The sequence below is a fragment of the Heterodontus francisci genome, chromosome 35 (assembly GCF_036365525.1).
Source record: "Heterodontus francisci isolate sHetFra1 chromosome 35, sHetFra1.hap1, whole genome shotgun sequence".
NCBI classification, from domain to species: domain Eukaryota; kingdom Metazoa; phylum Chordata; class Chondrichthyes; order Heterodontiformes; family Heterodontidae; genus Heterodontus; species Heterodontus francisci.
In genome coordinates, this window is record NC_090405.1 from 17853123 (window position 1) to 17859697 (window position 6575).

At 51.0% G+C, this 6575-nt stretch overlaps 1 non-coding gene across 1 annotated transcript; it reads right to left on the reverse strand.

Moving 5' to 3' along the window:
- Positions 1-83, reverse strand: trnal-uaa (transfer RNA leucine (anticodon UAA)). The gene has a single exon. It is a non-coding gene; the product is annotated as a tRNA-Leu (tRNA).
- Between the last annotated feature and the right edge of the window lie 6492 nt (positions 84-6575).

The window sequence follows — 6575 nt, forward strand, 5'->3', positions numbered from 1 at the left end:
TACCAGGAATGGGGTTTGAACCCACGCAGACACATGTCTATTGGATTTTAAGTCCAACGCCTTAACCACTCGGCCATCCTGGTCCATTAACCCACCACTGAAAATGAAATTTAATGTGATCCGTGTGCCATCTGGCCTTTTCCAATAGAAAGTTATGACTCCTCTCCCATGCTAAATTGGACCCTTCATTATTTATGAACCTCAATCGGATCACCCCTCAGTCTAGGTTTCTCTAAGGTGTAGGGTCCCAAATCTTTTAGTCTAACTTGATAACCAAGATGTCTTATACTGGGAATTCGTCGAATGTCTCTCCTCTGTACCCTTTCCAAAGCCTCAATATCACCCATCATGTGAGGAGACCAAGACTGGATACAATATTCCAAGTGAGTCCTGACCAAGGTTTCATAAAAGGACAAATTCGGGACATCTCAGATACTGAAGGAGTCCATGTCCAGAAGCAGCAAGACCTGGACAACATTCAGACTTGGGCTGCTAAGTGGCAAGTAACATTCACACCACATAAGTACCAGGCAATGACCATCTCCAACAAGAGAGAATGTAACCATCTCCCTTTGACGTTCAACAGCATTACCATCGCTGAATCCCCCCACCATCAACATCCTGGGGGTTACCATTGACAAAAGCTTAACTGGACCATTCATATACATACTCTGGCTACAAGAGTAAATCAGATAGTGGGAATTCTGTGATGAGTAACTCAGCTCAAGGCACGTGGTGAAATGCTCATTAGGAGAGCTGGAGAAATGGACTGGTCAGGTGGGCAGAAAAGTGGCAAATGGAATTCAACTTGGAGAAGTGTGAGGTGATGCCTTTGGTGAGGTCAAACACAGCAAAGGAATACACAATTAATGGGTGAATGCTGAGAGGTGTAGAGGAAGTGAGGGACCTTGAAGTGAATGTCCACAAATCCCTGAAAGTAGCAGGACAGGTTGATAAGTTGGTTGAGAAGGCTTATGGAATCCTTTCCTTTATTAGCCGATGTATAGAATATCAGAGCAGGGAGGTTATGCTGGAACTGTATATAACATTAGTTAGGCCACAACTTGAGTTCTGTGTGCAGTTCTGGTCACCTCATTCCAGAAAGGATGTAATTGCACGAGAGAGGTTACAGAGGAGATTTACGAGGATGTTGCCAGGACTGGAAAAATGCAGCTATGAGGAAAGATTGGATAGACTGGGGTTGTTCTCCTTGGAATAGAAGAGGCTGAGGGGAGATTTGATTGAAATGTACAAAATTGTGAGGGGTCTGGATAGAATGGATGGGAAGGGTCTATTTACCTTAGTAGGGAGGTCAGTGACTAGAGGGCATAGATTTAAAGTGATGTGTTGAACAATTAGAGGGGAGATGAGGAAAGGTTTTTTCACCCAGAGGGCTGTGGGAGTCTGGAACTCACTGCCTGTAAGGGTAGCTGAGGCAGAAAGCCTCAACTCACTTAAAAGGTGTCTGGATGTGCACCTCAAGTACCTGAACCTGCAGGGCTACGGTCCAAATGCTGGGCAATGGGATTCAGCTGGGTGGCTCGTTTTTTGGCCTGCCTGTGCTGTAAACTTTCTATGTTCTATGATTCTATGCAGACACAATGGGCCGAATGGCCTCCTTCTGCACTGTAATAATTTTGTGATTTTTGACTCTCCAAAACTTGTCAACCATCTACAAGGCACAAACCAGGATGAGTGCAGCACCAACAATACTCTAGAAACTCGACACTGTTCAGGACAAAGCAGCCGCCTTGATTGTCACCCCATTCACCACCTTAAACATTCACTCCCTTCACCACTGACGCACAGTGGCAGTAGTGTGTACCATCTACCAGATGCACTGCTGCAACTCACCAAGGCTCCGCAGACAGCACCTTCCAAACCGAAGACCTCCACCACCTTGAAGGACAAGGGCTGCAGATGCATGGAAACACCACCATGTGCAAGCTCCCCTCCAAGTCACACACCATCTGATCTGCAAATATATCGCTGTTCATTCACTGATGCTGGGTCAAGATCCTGGATCTCCCTTCCTAACAGCACTGTGGGTGTACCTACACCACATGGAGTGCAGCAATTCGAGAAGGGAGCTCACCGCCACCTTGTCAAGGACAATTAGGGATGGGTAACAAATTCTGGACTTGTCAGTGTCGCTCACATCCCATGAAAGAATATGCCTCATCTTATACTCAATTGTCCTCTGAATGCAGCCCAACCCCCTATTTGCTCCAACTATCACTTCACAGCATTGCTGCTGTACCTTTAGAGATCTGTGCACTAGAACATCCAGATCTCTGCTCAAAATTATTTTCTTTTTTCCACCTACTTTAATGTTTTTCCCTGAAGCGTGTATGAATGTTGAGCATTCGCCCTGTCCACATGAATAACACTGCACTTACCCAAATTAAACATCATTTACCAGTCATGAACCCAATCTCCCAACACATTAAGATCAGCCTGAAACAGTCGAGTATCGTCTACAGTCTAAACACTCGCACAGATCTTCAAATCATCTGTCAATTTACAGATGGTGCCCCCTCCACCTACATCCAGATCATTAATAAAAATAATAAAGAGCAACAGTCCCAACACCGATCCCTGTGAGATACCATTGGTGACTGGTCTCCAAACAGATCCAGATCCATCTGTAACTACTTTATGCCTACGTCGTGCCAGTCAGTTCCCAATCCAGATCAATATATTACCACTGATACCAGGGACTTTAATCTTATAGAGAAGCCTCTTGTGTGGAACCTTATCAAAATCTTTTGAATGAGATCAGCTAATTGAACACAGGCTGAGGATTAGGCCTAGGCCTGTCCTGCTCTGTGTATGGGTCGCAGGACCAAACAAGGTGAGATCAGCTCACTGAGCACAGGCCCATCCTGCTCTATATGGTGCTCAGTACCTCACCAAATGAGAATAACTAACACACCACAGGCCATGGAGCGTCGGCCCATCCTTCTCTGATTGTGGTTCAGTGCCAACCAGGTAAGATCAGCTAATTCAGCACAGGCCGGAGATGGAAGCTGGACCTTTCCTGCTCTGGGGACTCCGTACCATACCAGGTGCGATGAAGTAAAATACCACAGGCCGGGGATGGAGCCTGAGATTTCCCTGTTCTGTGTGGGGCTCTGTACAACAACGTGTGAGAAGAACTATCATCCCTCAGGCTGAGGAAGGAGCCTGGGCCCATTCTGTTCTGTGTGGCTCCTACCACACTGAGTGGGATCAGTTAACTCAACACAGGCCATGAATATAACCAGGCCCTTTCCTGCTCCGTGTGGCTCAGTATCACACCAGGTGGCATCAGCTAACACAGCACAGGCTGGGGCTGGAGCTGGAGCCTGGGCCCGTCCTGCTCTGTGGGTTCAGTAACAACCCGTAAGATGAACTTTTTTCAAAAGACTTCAGTGTCTTTAACTCTGTCCAACACTGTGAGGCAGCTTTCTGTGTTTATAAAGAGTGTAATTTATTGACTGGTCTCTTGGATCAAACAGGGTAACAGACAGAGGTCTGTGTGCAGAGGGTTTGGAGGTGAGCTCTGATTCCTAACCCTTTCTGGACTGTGAGGAATAAAGAATGAATGAGAGAGAGAGAATGTGGGAGAAGGGATGATGGAAGAATTTGTCCGTGAACCTGATTAAAAGTGGCTCAAACTCAAGATAATATTAAGATATCAAGAGCAGAACATTAACATAATCTGAGTTCCGCGATCTGGTCGGGTCCCATTCCCCTGAAGTGAGGAATGAACGGGTGGGGAAATTCCGCCTGGAGTTATATTTGTCTCCAATGAAGATGAGTTCACAGTGAGGATGGAATAGCTCAGTTGGGAGAACACTAGATTGAAGAACCAGGATACAATCCCTGGTTTCATCAGTTTTAATTTGGTGTCTCCATCAGTTTAAGTAGAGAGAATCAGAGGGGAGATTTTCCACTCTTGATCCCATGGGCTGAATTTTAAACTAACGGTGCGGCTCTCGGCAGAGGCACCGGAAGCGGGTGTCATCACCACACGAGTGAAATGTGGCCGACCGACTCCGATCACGGAGCAGCCGACCAATTAATGAAGGGGAGGCGTGGGGCCCATGTAAACAAGGACCAGAGGCAGGGAACGAGGCACCGATGGCACCGACATCTGACACAATGGCAGGTGCTGGCACCATATTGAAAGGGCTGCCAGACCTGCATTCACTGCTGCCTGGTTTAAAGGAGTGTCTTCCTGAGAGCCCTCTGCTGTCCCAGGACCCGTTCTGCTGCCTCTGCTGTCCCAGAACCCCTTCTGCTGCCTCTGCTGCCCCAGGACCCGTTCTGCTGCCTCTGCTGCCCCAGGATCCGTTCTGCTGCCTCTGCTACCCCAGGATCTGTTCTGCTGCCTCTACTGCCCCAGGACCCGTTCTGCTGCCCCAGGACCCGTTCTGCTGCCTCTGCTGCCCCAGGACCCATTCTGCTGCCCCAGGATCCGTTGTGCTGCCTCTGCTGCCCCAGGACCCATTCTGCTGTCTCTGCTGCCCCAGGATCCGTTCTGCTGCCCCAGGACCCATTCTGCTGCCCCAGGATCCGTTCTGCTGCCTCTGATGCCCCAAGACCTATTCTGCTGCCTCTGCTGCCCCAGGACCTGTTCTGCTGCATCTGCTGCCCCAGGACCCGTTCTGCTGCCTCTGCTGCCTGATAGGTAAGGAGCTGAATGCGAGCCTGCAGTGACCATGGTCCCACAGTTTAGCGATGCCTTCCTGCAGGTTCGCCTCCAGGTGGCAAGAGATAGGTGGAAGATCCTCTTTCCCAGGGATGGGAGGTGAAGACCTGCCCACCTGACCAAGTAAAGCTGGCTGGAGATAGTAGGTGAAGTCAGCAGCTGTGGGGTCACCCCCAGGACATGGATCCAGTGCAGGAAGTGGGTCAATGACCTGATCCAGGCTGCTCAGGTGAGAACTCCAAACACTTTGGACCCTTTGGACATTGCATGTGGCAGAGTGAGAGGGAGTGTTTGGTGGAAAGGGAGTGACCACTAAGTCATGTGTATTGGGGAAGGGCAGCAGGACATGCTGCCTGAGGCTTGGCTGCATCTCGGTGAGAGGTGCACGTCAGTCATTGTATAAACTCACACAGTCCCTCGAGAGGGGGCCACATGCAGGAGGAATACGTGTGTCCCCATCATGGACTGCTGGACTATCACCATCAGAGATGTTGGGCTTGTCCCCGCTGGGAGACTAACTTTGTTCATCATAGTGGCTGCAGGAGAAGACAGCCCACAATCGGAAAGAGCGTGTCAAGACTGGCGGTGGAGTGCCTTATCTCCGTGTTCTCATCCCGATGGAGGAGGAGGCCATGGAACAGGCCGGGCAGCAAGGCAGCTGCTCCATAGCTGATGGAGAGACAGGGTCACCTACCCAAGAGAGTGACTGAACATCTCCTGGGGCACAAGGGAGCATCCGCTGCAAAGGAACCACACTGCACATCTGTTCACCACTGCATCAATGGAGCTGCACAGTAGGGGTGGTTGGAATGTCGCGATGGGCAGACCCTAACCCTTCAATGTCACTGTTTTTTCATGCAGGCTAGGATGAACGACAAGCATGAAGAGCTGGAGAGACTGGGGGACAGCCGGACACCTCTGAGGAGGAGGTGGGAGCCTCAGAGGGTGCACCGTCACATCATTCCCCTGCACCCTCCACCAGCACAGAAACCCTCACTCGGTGGGAATCCACTCGCTGTTAGATTTGGTCACACAAGCTGGTGAGCACGTCACAGACAGGCCCGGGCAGCTGACGGAGGCTGTGACAGCCGAGGCCACTGGCAGTTGGGAGTCTGTGGGAGGCCAGGCCCATGCTGAGTCCCAGGCTGATGACGTGCCTCTGGTGTCACCAGCAACACGGGAAATGCTGCAGCTGCAGCAAGAGGTCAGGCAACATCTGGCAGAGTTGCCGGAGGTTATGTGCACCCAAGCTCGGATGATGGAGGAGTCCATCCAGGCCTTGCATGCTGTACAGTCTCCGATGGGGGTGTGTCTGGCTTCCTTCCTTGAGAGATTGGTGACTCTGATGGAGAGCCAGATCCAGCCGACCAATCAGTGGCTGCCGGAGATGTGCGCAGACCTGCACTCCATCACTTTGTCCATGAGCTCCATCCAGTGGTGACAAGGCGAGAGGGGGGACGAGGCACCTGAACTCTCCACCAGGTCCACGTCCCTCTCAGGTCAGCAGGGAGGTACAAGTGTGTCTTATAACTGGGGAGGAGCAGCTGGCTGCTACATCTGGGGTCTCCTCTCTGGGTGCTCCTGGTGTGGACAGTAGCTCTAAAGCCCCTCTGCCAGTGACACCAGTGATGCCAGTGCCTGCCTCCATCACCCTCGATGACAGAGGGGGGTCTCTGTACCTGTGCAGGAGGCCCTCAGTGTGCCGGGGCCCTCCAGGCCTCAGGCAGCAAGAGGACGGCCACCAATGTCATCCCAAGCCATGGGGCAGCAAGGTCAGCAGCCTGTCTCCATCTCAGCTGACAGAGCAGGGGGAGCACCACGTAGGAGCACCCGGAAAAGATTTCAGAAGAGCACCTAGATTCACTTAGGGTTCATGGTG